A 19815-nucleotide genomic window follows, 5' to 3' on the forward strand; every position below is an offset into this window, starting at 1 on the left:
AGCCAAGTGCAGGTGTTCTTGCAACGCTGTAATGGGAAAAACCACAAGGTGGAATTCTCCCTTCCCCCTGCACAACTTTTAAAGATACATAAGACCTCCTTATCAGGAGACTGGTTGAAGCTTTGAAGCTGTACTAATTTGCAGGGGGGGGGAAGAGAAAAAATATGACACTTTATAGTACAAAGATGCATCACTCTGGTTAAGGCAAGTAAAATTTGATGCCTATAATACAAGGACTAACCTGCAATCCAATACATGTCTACTCAGGAGTAAGTTCCATTGGGTTTAATGGGACTTACTCCCAGGCAAGTGTGTATCGAAGTACACACTTGCCTGGGAGTAAGTCCCATTGAACTCAATAGAGCTTACTTCTGAGTAGACATGTTTGGATTGGCCTTAGTTTCCTTTTGCAGCCATTTTAATTCTGCCTTCTGTATCTTCACAACAGCCCTGTGAGGTAGGTTAGGCTGAGAGTTAGGGACTGGTCCAAAGCAGTAAATAAGCAAAAACAATGATGAGCAAAAATTTAAAATGTGAAAATGCTCATGCTCAGAGTATTTTTGTTGCTCTTTGTCAAGGCTTTGTGTGTGGGTTTCTATGTCTACTGTCTTATAACTTCTTTTTGCCTGAGAATGTCATACTTTTTACTGTTACAGGTGTTCTTTTTAAAAAAAAAATTGGCCAAATTCGGTGGTGGTGGTGGTTGTTTTTACTTGAGTTCTTTGTATGGTTTAGGGTTGGCATTGCAGGAGATCAGGCTCTTGTGCATATAACAGCTGTGGACTAGGTAGAAATTAAATGGAGAAAGACTTTTCTACTATGAAAATACAATTATGGGGAAAGCTTTACCTGTTAACATTCTGTGTGTCAGACATCCTATTACTTGTGTGTGCCCCTCTCCCCAGATTTACTTTTGATTTGTGAATGCCATGACCGTTGCCATTCCCTTCCCTGCTTATCTTTGCAACAACCCTGTGAGGTAGCTTGAGCTAAGAGAATATATGTACATAAGCAGCAGTTGGTAGCTGTAGTTTTTACAGCATTAATAAAGTATATCTCCTGAAATGTATTCAGTCCTATATATGTCTACTCGGAATTAAGCCTCATTGAGTTAAATGGATAAGTATATAGGATTGCAGATTAATTTTTACCTCTGAAAGGAATGAGCTGTCAGACATAGAATTTAAGAGAGATCCTTTTCTGGATGGTGTTGGACTGCAACTCCCATCAGTTTCAGACAACATGACCAATTATCAGGGATGATGGAAATTGTAGTCCTACAACATATGGAGGGCACCTTGTTGACTATCCTTGGTCTGTAAGGCCCCACAAGCAACTTTTGTTATTTGTTGCAACATATACAAGAACATAAGAAGAGCTTGCTGGATGCAAAGAGTGGCCCATCTAGTCCAGCATCCTGTTCTCACAGTGGCCCACCAGATGCCCTAAAGGGAAGCCCATAAGCAGGACCTGAGTGCACGAGCAGCACTCTCTTCACTTGTATTCCCAGCAACTGATAGTGAATAGCATACTGTCTCTGACAGTGGAAGTAAAACATGGCCAACATTGCTAGGTGCTGCTGATAGCTTTATTCTCCATGAATTTGTATAACCCTCTTTTAAAGACATCTACATTGGTGCCCACCACTGCTTCTTGTGGTAGCAAATTCCATTGTTTCACTATATGCTGTGCAAGATGACATTTTTAATTGCAGGAGAAGGGATAACATTTATTCTGGTGGATTACTTTTGATATGTGCATTTTCTGTTTACCTACTTTATGTCTCTTACGTTCTGCTTCTGACAGTTCAATTGTGCATACATGTCTACCCAGTGAGTTCAATGGGACTTCCAGATAAGTATGTACAGGATTAAGTTACCTCTGAATTATACTGTTGACGGAAAAAAAATACAAAGGCAACTAGTAAAGTACTAAAGTTTGCATTTTTCTTTGATGATAGGGGATTGCCATACTGATAAAAATGTGTTTTAGTTGAAAAGGGTGCTGTGGTGTTTTTTGCAGTACAACAGAAGCATGTCTTCAAGCAACCGCAATAGAATGCCTGTTCAGTACTGGTAGCAACATAATGGCTGTAAAAAGAAATTCCTTGTCTGACGTGCTCTTTGAGCAAAGATGAGACATAACAGAAATGTAATGTAAAAGCAGCATTTCAAGTGTAAATTTGATTTCGAGTGGAAAAAAACACACGTGTTGGGGTATCACCATTGCTGGGGTGAGATTCTGTTATGCCATTCTGTGAATCTTATGGATAAAAAATATTATACTACTACCCTCTGTGTGTGTGTGTGTGTTTATTTTTAATGTTGTTTTAGGCTACTTAGATGTGCAGCAACCACGACCAGCACCTTGTAAGCACTCCATTTTTAAAAAAGTAACTTAAGTGTAATTGTAGTGATTGCTTTTGAGTAACGGTAAAGTAGTCAGTTACTTTCAGAGCAATTGTAATTGTAATGGTAATTTTTTACTTTTGGGGGCCATGCAACAGTAATTGTAATTTATTACTTTTTAAAAGTAATCTTCCAAGCTCTGGATTGGTCACAATAACATTGTATGGAGGAACAAATGTCTGAACAGGTCTACTTCACAAACTAACTAAAACTGGCTGCCCATGCACTATGTCAGAAAATGCTGTTACCTTCCAAAACCTATTCATGCTGTAGTAATAGCAATCACAAAATCTGTCACTACTCTTAAAGCTTTATTTATTGAAGAATGTGTTCCACATGAATTGTGAACATTGCAATTATCACATAATAACCTGGCAGTGCAAATCTTTTGCTGTATGGAGAACAGGGGTATAGTCACCCAGGGCCTCAGGGGGTCTTAGACCTTTTACTTTTTTGGGAGCAGGGTCCCAGCAGGGTCCCTATGTCTCTAGCATCCATCAAGCCAGTCAGCATGAAAAAGTGTTTTAGCCACTGAGAAGAGTCTTCTAACATGCTTCCTTGTCCTTTCCTGCTGATTGGAGTCAATCGGAGTGAAAGGAGGTGAGTCAGCCACTGAGAAGACTCTTCTCAGTAGCTAACATGCTTGTTCCTAAGGATGTCTTGTTGTGGGAGAAGACTTTAATAAGGATCTCATTCTTAACCCTGCAGCAAAAAAGGGGGGAGGAGGCATGGCTGTGATTAACATAAAGGGACCCTGCACTTCTGAATTTGCCACTATACTACTGACACTTAAAAATAGATACTTGATTCCAAGATATTTATTTATTTATTTGTTTGTTTAATTTATTATTTGATTTATATCCTGTTCTTCCTCCCAGCATTAAGATACCTTAATTTAAGGAAGTCCATGTCTACTCCTTTGCCCTGCAGCCCCTAAAAATTATTTTACTGCTGCCATGGTAAATATCTGCTTCTATTAAAGAAGTCATGATGAAAGAATAGAGGTGTTGAAGCAGAAGGTTTAGGTAACAAGTAGTGTCCCCATTGTTTCCAATTTTAAGCAATACCACTGAAAATGGATTTTGTTCTAGCTCCTTTAGTGTTTGCTTTGTGTTGGGTCTACAAAATAATGTCCCCTGTGGAATGCCGCTTATAGCAATGTTCTCCATCTGAATCCATCTTTTATGTGTACTGTCTAAGATAAAATGAATTAAATGAAAAAGTTGATTTGCCTCAGAGTAATACTTAAGGTGAGGAATACCCCAATCTCCTCTCCTGGATTGACAGTGATTTCTTGGTCCTTGAAGTGTTTTTCTTTTAATTAAAGATGAATTGTTCTAACTCCTTTTGCCATATTTTCAATTGTTTATCCATGATATGTACTGGGGGAGCGTAAAAAAAAGGTACGTTTCAGCAAAGTCATCTTCACAACTGCTATTTGAGCCGAGAGAGATAATTTCTATTTACTCCATCTATTTGTCAACTCATAGCATGCCAGATTGGTATATACAGTAATTAACTAAAATTGTTTATTAATATTCCTTTGTATTTGGACTCCTAAATATCTCAACTGTCTTGGACACAAACAAATGCTCAAGGCAGACGAGAATTGTGTTTGGCTTGCTAGTGGCAAGTGAAAGCAGAGCTATTTTTTTTAAAAAAAGGCCAATGAACACAACTGAATGCCTTTAAAATATCCAGGGATAAAAAAGCTAGAGGAATTGATTTGTCTTGCAGTAATTGATTGAGCTAGATATTATTTTAACTTAAGAAACATCTCTCTCTCTCTCTCTCTCTCTCTCTCTCTCTCTCTCTCTCTCTCTCTCTCTCTCTCTCTCTCTCTCTCTCTCTCTCTCTCTCTCTCTCTCTCTCTCTCTCTCTCTCTCTCTCTGAAGTACAGGTTGGTTTGATCTTAATTGGGACCACAGTGCACAGGGAGCATTAAGCTTTCTCTTCCTGGTTGTGATAGCAATGAAAATCACTTTCCCTCCCTTGTGCTGGTGGCAACAGCTCCCTCCTTCCCTCCCTCCCCCCCCCACAAACAGACATCCTAAATATAATTTTCCCACCTCTAGGGATGGGGGAGAAATTCAGTTCAGTTCGCATTTAAAGCCCAATCTAACAAATGTCCAAAACAGTATGAAAACCAAAACACACCCATTCTTCACAATTCACACTTACCTGAATTTTGTTACATAGTTCTCAAACCAATGTTTACAAAAATGCATGTATCAGGAAAATTTGCATAAAAATGAATATGTTCATGAAAATAACATAAAAATGCATCATATTACAAGAAAGTACATGGAAAAATGTGTACCCATAGTCAAACCTGCAAACAAAAATGTACTAATATACTGAAGAATTTTCATGAGTTTTTTTAAACAACAAATCACACATTTCTGCAGGAATGTGGAGAACTGAATTGAAGTTTGGAAAAAAGTGGTAGTAGAGCAGCAACTGGCAGCCTGGTGGTGTCCCTGATCCCTCACAATGCCTCACCTAGGATTACAATATCAATCTAAGCTTTTAAAAGTCTGCATTGTATCCATTACTCCTTTTTATTAACATGATCTAGACTTTATAAATATAATCCAGATAAGAGAAGAAATGAAGTAAAAACCCTTATAAAATGAATTGCATGTCCATATCCTGGTGTAAAACTAGTGTAAAACAAATGAGTTCCTCTGCTATATTAGGCCATTCACTCAGAATGCACTGTAGTATTAAGTTTGAAATTTCATGGATGATACAGTGCACACCATTGTCTGCTCTCTTTTTAGTCTTGCAGAAATAGCAACAAAACACATCCAGGATTGACTTGCTTCCAAAGATTTAGATATGTGGAAAATAGATCAATTCTCTCTCATAGCTTCTTGTCCCCATGGCCACTCCTTGGAAGGGAAGAAAATCTGGGAGTTGTGAATGTTCCTCAGAGGGAGCAGGAAAGCTGGCCAACTGGTTCGAGAGCCATTATAGACCAGACCTGGCCTTCTAGTGGCACAGTCTATTCTCCAAAGAGCAAGCCATTCAATGCACCCTAAAGGAGCAATATTGGTTTAGCGAGTTGCCATTTGGGGCTAAATATGATTTTTGGGGGGGGTCCTTGCAATTGGCCAGTAGAAGGCCCCTTTTTGCCAACTTTATGCCGTACTAACCTGTGTGTGTTTGTGTATCTGTTAATGTGGCTAATTGGATATTTCTTGTTAGCACTGCTGGTAGGTCAAGCACAGCTAGGAAGGGAATGAACATCAGGACACCTTGATGAGCACCCTGAGTAATCTTCAGGGTGAAGGATTGATTTTCCTACCAATCCAGCAAGAAGGGCTATTGGTAGTTATTAATCTGGGCTCTGCTAGGTATGCACTCCACCCTCACCAGTTATGGTACGCTTGGTGCACATAATAGAGCAGCCATGAAAATGGATGACATATGCTAGGAATCAGTTCTGTGTAAGCTGCTTGGACCTTTGCACACATTTTTGCTGCTCTGAGTGCTACTAGTGAAGGCATTCGCATTGCAATGAGAGTAGCACAAACATAGCCGTGAAACCAAAACAAAAGGAGATGGCCCTTGTTTTAGCAAGTCAATGCTGGAGTGTGTTCAAGTGACCTGTATGGAAAATCTCTGGTGAAGCAGGGGTACCAGTTCCATACCCCCACAAAGATAGATTATGGTAATTTCATTGTCTATTTCTTATGAGGGTTCACCCTTCACCCACATAGGAAATCAATGGGAAATTACTGAAACAAGTACAGGCCCTGATCCAGTTGCTGATCAGTATAAAAAGTGTATTCCATTCTGGTTTGGGGTACTGAATCTCTACTCTCATATATACTCACTACTCTCTATTCTTCTTTTCTCACACTGGCTACTGACTTTGCTTTATGGGATTTGCCCAGCTGCAGATTGAAAATTTAGGCTGCAATCCAATACACACTTAACTGGGAGCAAGTCCCTTTGAACCTAATGGAGTTTACTTCTGAGTAGACATGTATTGGATTATAGCCTTAGCCTATAGGCCTTGGATTAGTAACTATGATCTAATATGCTAAGGAACTGAGAAATATTTTTCAGCTAAAATGGGCTGGAGGAAGTTAGGAGGAAAAGATGTTTACTTTTATTGATTGCTGTGTCAATGCTGTACCATGAGTAAGCCATTAATTAATTAATTTCTGCAAATTATATCCAATTGCTTTAATTGGATGTAATTGCTTTATATTGCTTTATTTTCTATAAGTTCTCCAACTTTTCATAATACCATTAAGCTTTCTTCAGTAATAAGGCAATTGATGTGTTTCAGTTACAATCTTGAGTCTGGAATTTGATGATTGTGCTTTACTCCCTGTTTCTCTGGGTTGCTACTGAGCAAATTTGAACCTTGACTAAAGGAGTCCAATGGCTGTTAGTGCATTGGCCAGGATTTGGCATGGTATGCACTGACCCTGTTTGAATCTTCAAATTAACAGTAAGGAGGGTATTCTCGGGCATTGCATCTAAGGGATATAGAGTCATAGCAGGATGGGATTGTCAGGCTTTCTAAGTACGCCACTTGGGTATACAGGTGAGGATAAGCACAGATCAGCCTATTCAGTGATTCAGGCACTTTCAGGGTGGTGTCATGAGCCCTGCTGGGGGGAGGGGGTAGACTGATGAGAATGAAGCAGAGGAGAGGGAGGACTTAGAGTGGGATGCTTGAGCAGATGAGGGGCTGAGTGGGGAGTTGGACTCAGAAGATGACCCAGCTCTGGACTTCACAGCTCAATCCCAGCACCTCCAAATACCCTTGCGAAGAGTCAACCTGACCAGCTGGTTGTTTCCCAGCCTGACACTTCTCCTCTCCCTATGCCCACATTGCTTGCAGGCAGCCCTCCTCCTTCTGAGGGGGAAGACGGGATGATGACAGGGGCTTCACCTTCGCCTTGCGCCAGGAGGCAAATGCAGCAGGAAATTCAGCAGGCACAGCTGAGGTGGAGTCTTCACCTGTGCATGAGCTCCCAACAGTGACAGTTAGCACATGCAAGTAAGGTGCCTGCCCAGTCTTACTTAAGCCGAGTTGGGGGGGGGAGTAGTTGCTGAGTCAACATCTTAGTGCAGTGAAGTTGTGCCTAGTTAGACCTAGAGACATGATGAGTTCTGAGTAAGCCGTAGATCGATTCATGAAGTGCACTGAATTGAAACTTTATCTTACTTCAATAAAAGAAAAAACCACAATCGTCTCTGAGTCTGAGTTCTTCGAGTTTGGACAGGACAGGTGGATTCATTCATGACAGGCTGACAATGGGAGTTTGCCTTCCTAGTTCTCACTTGAATTACAAGAGGCTGTACTGAGTTGATATTAGGTTGTTAACGGTTTGTATTGATTGATATGGTTGTATTACTGTTCAGGTAATAATACTGTTGTACATTTACCCTATTTTTGTTTCCTTTCTTTTTTTGGGGGGGGAGGGAATCCAGCAAAAGTACTTTATTGATTTTAATGGAAAGTTAACTCTCTCCCATTGAAATCTCTCCCACTGAATAAATCTGCTTCCATTAAAAGCACTTAATGGTGGCTAAACTGTGTCCCTTTTAATATTAAGATTAAAATATTATTTTCATAATCTTGGATATGCAATGAAATGGTTGAGGTATCATAATTAGCTATTGGTTATTTAAACAGAGAACAGACATATGAATCAACTATGCAAAATTTATCATCCTTGTGGTTTTTCCCATCTTTGGTTTTTATTCAACTATTTAAATATTATTAAGGCATCTTTTCTAGCAATGTTAATTTTAAAATCACAGCATGAAGACTTTCTCTTTTTTAAAAAAAGCAATGTGTTTCAGAGCTCTCAAGATAGTGAAACTATGATGCGCGAGAATTTGGAATACTAATATGACACTACATACATAGGAACAAATATTAATATATTCACAAATAAATCACCAGAAAAGGTTTCCTGGCAGCTGCAATCTGCTCCTTCGCACAATTCAAGGTCCAAGAAATAAATATTACAAATATTTTGAAAAAGTTACTGTAATAATGGCATGCATACTTATTTTTGCTGTGATCTAAACGTCTATGATGCAACATAGAGATTGATGGTTGAAGAAAGGTAAATAGTTGTTGACACAATCATCAGGTGTGCCTGAATTCACTTTAGCATGCTTCATTTGTTTTAGTAAGATATACCTTTATGGGTTTCACATGTTCCATAGTTTGATCTGGGAGATCTGAAGCCTGCATGGTCTTCACCCACTAGAAAGTCTTTCCAGTTAATATCAGTGGACCAAGGCTGAAGCCATACTGTGAAAGTAGATTGACTTTCTTCATTGAAATTAGTGGTATACTCCATGTACACAAGGAGATACACACCTGAGTTCCCATGGACATATCTGTGTAAGATATTGTAGTAGGCCCATTTAAATAATGTATGTATTATATAGGTTTACGGAATTAGAAGTTTTGCCCCCCTTCCGAGTTGGAGAAAAAGCATTTTAAAAAAGAAAAGTGTTTCTGTACCCATTCTTCCCCTCCAGGAAGTCTGGGCTTACAGCCAAGAAAGTAGCTTCTAAAATCAACAAGTCTGAGTAGAACATAAACAGTGAATAGAACAGGAAATACCTTCTTAGGATTTTCTGAATGGCTGCCAGTAGCTTGGCCAATTCACCTTTGAATTGATATAAATCTCTGGGAACAGCTGTGTTTATGAAACAGAAATCTATGAGAACGAAAAGGTGATTGTAAGACTGTCCCATGAGAATATCTATGATAAATCTGTGGGAATGAATTGGTGAGAAAAGATTGTGGGAACAGCAGATGATGTAGTTGTAGATCAAATGATCTAGAGATGGGAGACTATAAAGAGAGATCACAATTGCAGTTGTTTACAAGTCTAATGGACTGGCCATGCTGCTCTTAGTTTGCCTAATTGCTGAGTTTTATTTTGAGTCTTATCTGAGGCCCCATGGTTGAGATTTAAACAGTCATTCTTTTATATATGTATGTGTGAAACTATCTAGATTGTATCAGAATATATTACATTTCTTAATCTTGGGTTTTGTGTTTATTTATATTAGACCTATATCTTTCGTAGTCAACATGGTGCTCTTCAGGTGTTGGACTACAACTCCTATCAGTCCGTCACTGAAACTGCCTTAGACACCCTGATTGATAACCGTTGTCAAGAGAGGGATGAGGAGAGTGTGACACTACTACTTCTCCTTGATCTCTCAGAGGGTTACAGTAGTGTTGACCACAGTATCCTCCTGCAGCATCTGAGGAAGGTGGGGATTGGGGGCACTGTGTTTCAGTGGTTCTGCTGCTACTTCCAGGGCCATTTCCAGAAAGTAGTTATAGGAGACTACCATTTGGCACCATGGGTGTTACCCCTGGTGTCCCTTGGGGTTCTATCTTGTTCCCCTATGCTATTTAACATCTATGTGAAGTCACTGGAAACTGATATCATGAGATTTTGGAGTGAGGCTGGGATGACCCCCAGCACTATCTCTCTGTTCCATCTGAATTGGAGAAGGTGATTGAAGTGTTAGACCTGTGCTTGGAGACACCAATGTGCTGAACGTTGGCCAATAAATTAAGGGTGAATCCTGAACTGACAGAGGTTATGTGTCCCAAGTTCTCGAGCCTGGGAGGTGGGGAGATGGCCTGTCCTGGATGGAGTTGTACTCCCCTAGATAGGGTTGCCAGGTCGGAACCATCCAAAAACCTGAGAAAATGGGGGCGGGCCCTAGTGACATCACGGGGCAGGCCCTAGTGACGTCACGGGGCGGGCCCTAGTGACGTCATGGGGCGGGCCCTAGTGACGTCACGGGGCGGGCCCTAGTGATGTCACGGGGCGGACCCTAGTGACATCACAGGGTGGGCCCTAGTGACATCATGAAGCATGATACATTGTATCAACCATGCTTGCGTGCAGCATACCATTCAAAAAAATATTTCTGATTGGAAATTAAAATAGAAATCTTACCTAAAAGAGGTCCAGCTGAAGTGACAAGGTCATTCCTTCTCACCATCTTAGGGAGTATGGATGGAAAATGGAAATGGAATGCCTTCAAGTCGATCCCAACTTTTGGTGACCCTATGAATAGGGTTTTCATGGTAAGAGGTATTCAGAGGTGGTTTACCATTGCCTTCCTCTGACTTTGGACACATATACTTTGGACACATAATGAGAAGACATGATTCATTAGAAAAGACAATAATACTGGGGAAAACAGAAGGGAGTAGAAAAAGAGGAAGACCAAACAAGAGATGGATTGATTCCATAAAGGAAGCCACAGACCTGAACTTGCAAGATCTGAACAGGGTGGTTTATGACAGATGCTATTGGGGTCGCTGATTCATAGGGTCACCATAAGTTGAAATTGACTTGAAGGCACATTAACAACAACAACTGAATTAAAGATACAAAAAAGGAAAGTGGAAGGTGTTTTATTTTATTTTTTACAGCCTGGAGAAGTGGTAAGAGGTAAAGTCAGGAATGAATGCATTTTTTTAATGAACAAGATAGCATGTTGAACTATCTTGTAAAAATGAACTAAGAGTGCTTGCAGCAGCTATGCTAATGCAGAGTGAGCCAGTTGTTATCTGCATGGTGCTATGAAGTCAGTTGTATGTTAACTGTATGCTCATGCAACAGATGGTATAGCACAGTGGGGAGGAGAGCCTGGCTGGGAGTCCAGAGTCTATGAGTTCAAATCCCCACTCGTGTCTCCTGGATGTCAAGGGCCAGCTAAAGATCACCCCCACAGTGAGTGGCTCAGGGATTATGTGCCCTGCCACCTGTGGGCAAGGTGCATAGTCGCAAGGAGCCGTTTCCCCCAGCTGGCAGTTGCGGACAAGGAAGGGACTGGCTTGTGCAGCTGTGGCAAGCTGAGCAGGCCCTAGCCAGGTGGGGAGTACTAGCCTTAGATGGTAAACCGCCTCTGAATACCGCTTACCATGAAATCCCTATTCATAGGGTAGCCATAAGTTGGAATCGACTTGAAGGCAGTCCATTTCCATTTCTATGCATATAATTAAACAGATGCAGTCAAGTTTTTGGACTTTATTGTGATTGCTGGCCAAGCAGGATAGGGCTCATGGGAGTTTCAGTACAATATCTGGAGGATGCTACTTTGGCTGCCTTTGGGATAATAGATGGCAGCCTTAAGTCTGAAATGGTGTTTGGAATTCTGTAGAGACCAGCCAGTACACATTATGTCATAAGGCCAATTCTTAACCATTTGGCTGTGGCAGTTACCTGAAATTGCTCTTTCGTGGGCTCTCACAAACACCACCAAGCTTTTCTTTTAAAACAGACCAGCTTGTTTAAGTACGTACAAAGAATAAAAAAGGAAGTCAACTGACAAGAACAAGACACCTTTTTTCTAAGCAAAATTGATCAAAGAAAAAAAGTATGCTTGTGTGTGTGCCTGTGCGTTTGAGTGTAACACACACACACACACACACACACTTACATGTAGCATAGAATCACAGAGCTAGAAGGGGCCTTTTAGTCCTTCTAGTCTAAGCCCCTGCTGGAAGTCCAAAACCCAGAACAAGATCAGGTCTGTTCGCTTAAATTGCCACATTAGAGACTTAATGAGACAACACGAGTCAGTTCAATGGGAACTTTCCCACAACAGGGTGACCATATGCTTAGATCTGATAGACCTGAAGCAGCTGACAATTTAGGGCAGACTTCCCCAGCTTGGTGCCCTCCAAATGTTAGCTGGTGGCAGCTGTATGCCCAAAGATATCTGGAAGGCACCAGGTTGGGGAAGGCTGCTTTGGGGAGATGGGAAATGTGCAGAAAAATGGAACAATGGCACACATTCCTATTTGTTGTCATTTCAATCTCACTCCCACATCCTGTCAAGAAAAGACAATTACATGATGATTCTGTCCGTTTCCAGCAGTGCAATTATCCAGAGGAAATAGTAAGAAACTGAGGATTAGGGCCAAACTCTCTCTTTCTCTCTCCAGCCTCTCTCTCTTTCTCTCTCTCCAGCCTCTCTCTCTTTCTCCAGCATCGCTCTCTCTCTCTCTCTCTCTCTCCAGCATCTCTCTCTTTCTCTCTCTCTCTCAGCATCTCTCTCTTTCTCCAGCATCTCTCTCTTTCTCCAGCATCTCTCTCTTTCTTTCTCTCTCTCTCTCTCTCCAGCATCTCTCTCTTTCTCTCTCTCTCTTTCTCTCTCTCTCTTTCTCTCTCTCTCTCTCCAGCATCTCTCTCTTTCTCTCTCTCTCTCAGCATCTTTCTCTTTTTCCAGCATCTCTCTCTTTCTCCAGCATCGCTCTCTTTCTCTCTCTCTCTCTCTCCAGCATCTCTCTCTTTCTCTCTCTCTCTCAGCATCTCTCTCTTTCTCCAGCATCTCTCTCTCTCTCTCTCTCTCTCCAGCATCTCTCTCTTTCTCTCTCTCTCAGCATCTCTCTCTTTCTCCAGCATCTCTCTCTTTCTCCAGCATCGCTCTCTTTCTCTCTCTCTCTCTCTCCAGCATCGCTCTCTTTCTCCAGCATCGCTCTCTTTCTCCAGCATCTCTCTCTTTCTCTCTCTCCAGCATCTCTCTCTTTCTCCAGCCTCTCTCTCTTTCTCTCTCTCCAGCATCTCTCTCTTTCTCCAGCATCTCTCTCTTTCTCCAGCATCTCTCTCTTTCTCCAGCATCTCTCTCTTTCTCCAGCATCTCTCTCTTTCTCTCTCTCCAGCATCTCTCTCTTTCTCCAGCCTCTCTCTCTTTATCTCTCTTTCTCCAGCATCTCTCTCTTTCTCCAGCCTCTCTCTCTTTCTCTCTCTCTCTCTGCAGCCTGCTACCCACAGCAGCAGTGGACGCCGGACGGGGCCAGCTCCTTCTTAGCCCCGAGGACGCCCGGCCGCTTCACCCCTCGTGCTGTGGGTGCCGCTGGGCGGCAGCGGCCGTGATGCGCTCCCCAGCCAGAGACGCTGCGGCTGCCGCCGCCGCCGCCGCCGCCACTGCCGAGCTCCATCGCGGCCACTCCCGCCCAGCGGCGCCCACAGCAGGAGGGAGAATGACAGCACCGCGCTCGCCCGACTGGCCTTTTAAGCAGCGCCCACCTCGCGTGCCCAGGGCCAGCCCCTCGTTGCCGCTCCCGCCCCGCCCCTGTCCAAGACAGGCTGCTGCCTGGGAAGACAGAGCCCAGCCCCAGCGGCACCAGCTCTCCCTGCCTCAATGACAAAGGGCGGGAAGGCGGCCAATGAAAAGCCGGAGATCATCCAGTTTAAGCAAAGTATTGCCGGAGGCTGGAGACGGCCCCTTTTTCCCTGAAACTCCGGCCAAAAACCGGAGACCTGGCAACCGTACCCCTAGAGGAATCAGGTCTGAAACTTGGGACCGCTCCTGGTTTCATCCTTGTCATTGGAGGATCAGGTGGCCTTGGTGACTAGGACTGCCTTTTGCCAGTTACAGCTGGTTCACCAGCTATGGCCCCTTTTGGGCAGAGATGACTTGGCCACAGTACTCCATGCTCTGCTTACTTCCAGGTTGGATTATTGCAATGTGCTCTATATGGGGATGCCATTGAAGATGACTTGGAAATTTCAACTAGTCCAAACAAACAGCAGCCAGATTACTGGCTGGGATTCCATTTAGGCCTCATATAATCCATTTTAAACCAGCGGCATTGGTTGTCAGTTTGTTACTGGGCCTAACTTATGGTGCTCATGCTAGTGTCTAAAGCCCTAAATGACTTAGACCCCAAATATCTGAAATAATGGCTCCTTCCTACAGACCCTCCCAGATGTTGAGATCAGCAGAAGGGGTCTTCTTGGTACTTCCACCACTCTCAGAAGTTTGGGAGGGTGGTCCAGGAGAGGGCATTCTGTGTGCCACCCTTAAGTTGTAGGATTCCCTCCCCACAGAGGTGAGTCTGGCACCTTCATTATACAGCTTTCATTGTATGTAAAAGATGTATCTCTTCACCATGGCCTTTGACACTTGAGATATATTTACTTTAGGATCCCCTCTAGCTGTAAATATAATTTGTTTTAAACAGTTTTTAATATTGTATCTTACATTGTTGTGACTTGCCCTAGGACTTTTTGATGAACGGTGGGTAATAAAGATGATGATGATAATGATAATAGTATGGAGAGCAGCACCATTGGCTACCCCAGTTCCTTACATTTTAGCATGATCAAGAAACAGAACCCTGGATGGGACTATGAAACTAGGAGCAGGCTGTTACACCATTGCATTTTTATAAACTTTATAGAGCTTTTTATGAAAACATGATTTGAGGATGGGGAGGGCTCCAACCATTGTAACTCAGTAAGGATTGTTAAAAAATCTTTTTAAGGAACATTATGTACCACAACTAGAGCATATTAACATCCACATGGTGTAAATTCTCTCAGCACAAGCAACCTACAATCTGCTATGTATACATTAACATTTCAAGACTTTAAAAATATATTGCATGGATAATAATGCATCCCAATCAGTTTGTAAGCTTTGACAATTATCATTTATGACACTTAGTCTCCTAATTGAAGCATAGAAGAAATAATTAGGTATAGGTCACACACAATGACAAGTCATCGGCATTCAAATGTATCATTGTGTAATTTTCAGGACAGCATGCTCTCCGAATGCTGTCTCATTAGGACTGATGTCAATAGTGGCTATAAGCATGTGACAGATGACTCACTGAATGAAAACCAATGTTATGGAGGTGAATTTGTTTTATTCCTGCCTTCTATGCAGGAATCATACAAGTGTACGTTTGGGGAAGGCCAGTGGGGGGGGGTTGGTTAAAAAAAATGATGTGCCAGTACTCATATCATGCCCAGGCATTTTAATTTTATTTTAATTTGTCTTTGTCTTGATTTTGTTTTTATATTTTACAGTGTATTGTTATCATGTTTATTGTATTTTAATCTGTTTTTACCTTTTTGTACACCGCCCTGAGAGCTAGAAAGCTATAGGGCGGTTTAAAAATCTAATAAAATAAATAAAATAAAATAAAATAAATGATAAAAATGTCATGGGTGCCTGCACAAAATGGCTGCTATGGGCAGCAAAAAAAGGTGTCAGTACTCTGTACCAGTGAGTACTGTCACAAAAAAAGCCTTGGGTAAGGCTTTTTCCTAATTGCAGGACCACCCGCACACTAATCTCTTTTGATTTCTAATGAGTGAACCCTATTTAGAAGTTTGTCTCCACACTAAATTTGCATGCATGTGGCGGGTGGAGAGTGGGTCTTCACTTGCTAGCCATGCCCAATACTGCATAACCAACACCTGCACATTCAATATTGCATCAGAAAGGGGAGTCTATGCACATACATCTGTGTATGCAATTGGGAGCTCTGCACAGTTTTCAGAATGATGCATGGAGGCAAACATCTGACTTGGATTATGATGGTAAGGCAAACAGCCTGTGTATTCCAAGATGACATCCATGACTACAGAATTAGAGGGCAGAATTAAAATAACTGTATGACTAGTTTAGCATACAAGGATGTTTTATTTGCACAGTAGTCTATCATGCTGCATGACAAATGTGTGAAAATCAGGGAACTTTCAAAAGTAAATATGCTATGGCATGGAGTTCTACTATTTTAAGGGGGGAATTGATGGCCTTTGGCTAAATAATAAAGATATAGGTTTTCTTTTTTAAAAGGGGGGGATTAAAGAAAAAACTATCAGGAATTCCTCATTTAGCTCATGGGATGCCAGCAGGGTGACCATGTGAAAAAGAGGACAGGGCTTCTGCACCTTTAATAGCTGTGAAGAAGAGGAAATTTCAGCAGGTGTAGCTTCTAAGGGTACAGGAGTCCTGTCTTCTTTTTTACCCAGTCACCCTAGATCCTAGTCATTCCAAACACAGTGGTGGATTTTCTGATCTGATTTTAACTGAAATTAGTCTGCCACAAAATGCCCCCACCCACTATTCACTACCCAGTTCACAAGAGGTGAATTGAATGGGCCTTTTGGTAATATTTGTGGGGGTTAGAAAGTTTTAACAGTAGGTATGTAAGATTGTTTAAATACTTTTCTTTTTTAAAAGAATTCTTATTTTTAAATGTGTATAAAACTCTTCCACTGTGTCTCCATGGTAATTTACAGAGCAATAAAGGCACAAAAATACATATTATGAGAAAAAAATAAACTGCAATAAAAATAAATTAAAACAGTAGTTAAAAATACCTAAAATGACAACTTGTCATATGTTCACAATAAGGCTGGAGTGATTTAACTTTCTCACATGAATATATTTTCCCCTATGTCAGATATAAGCATGGTTTTTCATTTGTTTCACATACAATTTCCCAGTTATTTATTCAATTAAATCCATAAATGAAATAAAAATCAAGAACTATTCAAGTAAGGATACTGCTAAAAGAGTGATGCTTACCTGCTTGCAACACAACCAACAAATAAACTTGGAGAGAATAGTGGAACTACTTTCAGTATCCTTACTCGAATAGTTCTTGATTTTAATTTCATTCATGGATTTAATTATTTCCACATACTGTATACATATGGAAAGAATGAATGAGAAAAATTGTTAACATACATTCTTCACTTAGGGTGCAATCTAAATTGTATTTGCATTGGGCTGGGGGGACATGGATATAGCAGACCCCCAACTGAGCTGGCAGGCTCCCGCCACCACCGGGCTCCGCCAACAGAAGCCCCTTGTTCCAGCTGAGCTGCAGTGCCACTGATACCCTGCTGGCTCAGCTGGGAGTCCACTGGGGAAAGCAATCCCGTTGGATGGAGAGTCAGTGGAAGCTGGTAGAAGGCCCGAAAATTAGGCTTCCTGGGAGTGTGGAGAGGGGCCCCGATGGGGATCTTATGCAACATCCTACTCATGTTCAGGGCACTCCTGCAGGACCAAATCTGCCCAGAGGTTTCACTGGCAAAAAGGTTGGTCTAGGAATATAATTACAAGGGCGCCAGTAGAGATATTTCTCAGAGCCAGCTCTTGCTTTTTCATTCATGCATGCAGCTCCTGCCTGAGCTGGCATTCAGCCGGTCTGGTGGCTCCCAAACAGCGAGTGGGTGCCATGGAGCTTCCTGCCAGCTCCTCCTCTACCAGCCCCCCCCCTTGCCAGCTTCACATGACTTGGATTGCTCTGTTAAACAAAAACTCTTTTATACTGCTAGAGTAGCATATGGCTTGATGGGTCTGTCATACTGAAGATAAATCCTGAGTCCCTCAAGCAAGGTCACTTGATCCTTCTCAGTGTATTTAAAGAAAGAATGAGCAGATCATATTTCGTACATACATGTTCTTCTTCAAAAGAAAAAGCATGTTCATCACAAGAAATGGAATGATGTATACATAAGAAGAATAATCTTATTTATTAGTTCCTGTAGAATACATAGGGCATTTCTGGAAGTTTAAAAAAGAAAATAACTTTATGGATTCTATTTACAATAGCAGATGTCCCTGGCACCTGTGTACCAACAAGGTTTCAGTCACAGATGGGACTCGGGAGCATGAATCTCTCAACTTACAGGGAGAGGGTAGGACAATTGATGATGAGACTTTATTCCCTACTATGAAATGTTTTTAATTTTAAAAAAATGCTTAACAGACCTATCCTACACAGAAAAGAGTTCCATTGAACGTACATAGTAGTGTAGCATAAAAGTGTTTTCCATGCAGTAAAATCCTTTGCAATTTATTTTCTAAAATATATTTATCTCATCTACTCGTGACATGTACATACTGTATATATAAAGTGCTAACTCGTTCAGTTTAATCCAGACTGCGTATATATTATAAATGATCACATCTTATATCACAGAATGCCAGGGACCTCACAGAGCCATCTCAGACAGCAGTAGCTTGTTATAGGTTAAAGATTCTGGTGTTGTTAGCTCATCAAGGTTTAAGAAATATTCTGCCCATTTGTACCAAAGAGGTTGAAACAATTTGACATATGCTTATACTGTTCCAAGGCAAGGTTAATGGAATCTCTGCAGGAGTCTGAATGTTAATATGATTTTTACGATCATCATTGTATTACTATCCTTATTTTAAACTTCTACATAACAAATTAATTGAACATTGTGCACCACTGACTTTCTGCTCTTGCTGTTGTGATAAAAGATTGCCTAATGAATTTTCTTGTAGGCATCTTTTTAATTATTGTAAGTGCTTTCCCTTCATAGAACAATACAGCGGGGAAAATATTTTGGATTCTTTTCATATAATTTAAAACACAGAGTGATTCTCATTTAAAATTAAAGGTGGCTTATGCTGTTTCCCTTTTTCCAACAAGAGTGCACTATCTGAGGCAAATAATGGAAGGACTGGGGCTGTGTACACACTAAACAGTTTATAGCACAAAAATTGAGGTTTTTTCTCAATCTAGAATAGCTCATGATTGCCTTTAACATACTGCTTTCAATCTAGATTCAAGATCTTGCTGTCCACATGGGTGTGGTGTGGTTACTTGATGCACATTTGAAAACTTTTCTGTTGATTAGGTTGCCCATTCCTTTTCCTCCCTGAACATGACCAAGGTGAATGAAGAAGGAAGTGGTGATTGGGGCCTTGGTATAATATACCCACACACAACATCATTGGACAATTATGAATACACACACCACCTTGCTGTGACCACCTACTATTTTTAAATAGACACCCTGTGGCGAAATGCAGAACCAATCTGCAATGAGCTTTTAGTTTCAGAATGAAACTAGTTTCTCAAGAAGAGCTGTGCAGAAGCACCCCCCAAAAAACAATAGTTCTAGACCGTGTGTGGACTATGTAGGAAAATAACAAATGCACAGTCTCCACTGATTCTAGAATAAGATATGTGCATGTAGCATGGGTGTATATCTTGGACTTGTAATGAACTGTGTATGTCTATAACATGCCATTTACACAAAACAATGGAGAAGAGTCAGGTGGGGAATATCCTGGAAGAAAATTTCCACTACATTGAAAAGATATTCAAAAGGGAAATGGAAGCCCAACAGACTTCTACTAGAAATTGGAACATATCGGACACAAAAAAGGCATTCTTCCTTTTAAGAGGTTTTTAGTAAATATAATGGGATTTCTTCTGTTCCCAATGATTTACAATATCTTTAATCAACATATAAACTAATCTAGATAATGTGGCACATTTTGTGGTCACTTTTGTGTGAGCTTATAGGAGTTTTATACCATCACAGTGCTAATTAAACTTTTTAAAATGATCCTGAAATGTTTTGGATGAAATTTCAAAATTATTTCCTATTACATTTTTAGATGTGTATGCAATGCTGCTTAGAAGAAGTATGTGGCAAAGGGGACATTTATGCAGAAGGTCTTTTGAAATATAAGCAAAATATATTTCTGTATTAACAACAAATCCTACCAGATCTTCACTACTCTGGTATCGGAGTTAGCAAAGCATGATTATAGATCAGCAAGTAGGGATGCTTAAGCCATTTTGCTGCCT

General features: G+C 41.0%; 1 protein-coding gene across 1 annotated transcript in view; it reads right to left on the reverse strand.

Moving 5' to 3' along the window:
- The window catches only part of CSMD1 (CUB and Sushi multiple domains 1), a 1745606-nt gene that overhangs the window by 1309298 nt on the left and 416493 nt on the right, over positions 1–19815 (reverse strand). The gene's annotated exons all lie outside the window — the stretch shown is intronic.

Source organism: Rhineura floridana, chromosome 4, assembly GCF_030035675.1.
Source record: "Rhineura floridana isolate rRhiFlo1 chromosome 4, rRhiFlo1.hap2, whole genome shotgun sequence".
In the NCBI taxonomy this organism is placed as follows: Eukaryota; Metazoa; Chordata; class Lepidosauria; order Squamata; family Rhineuridae; genus Rhineura; species Rhineura floridana.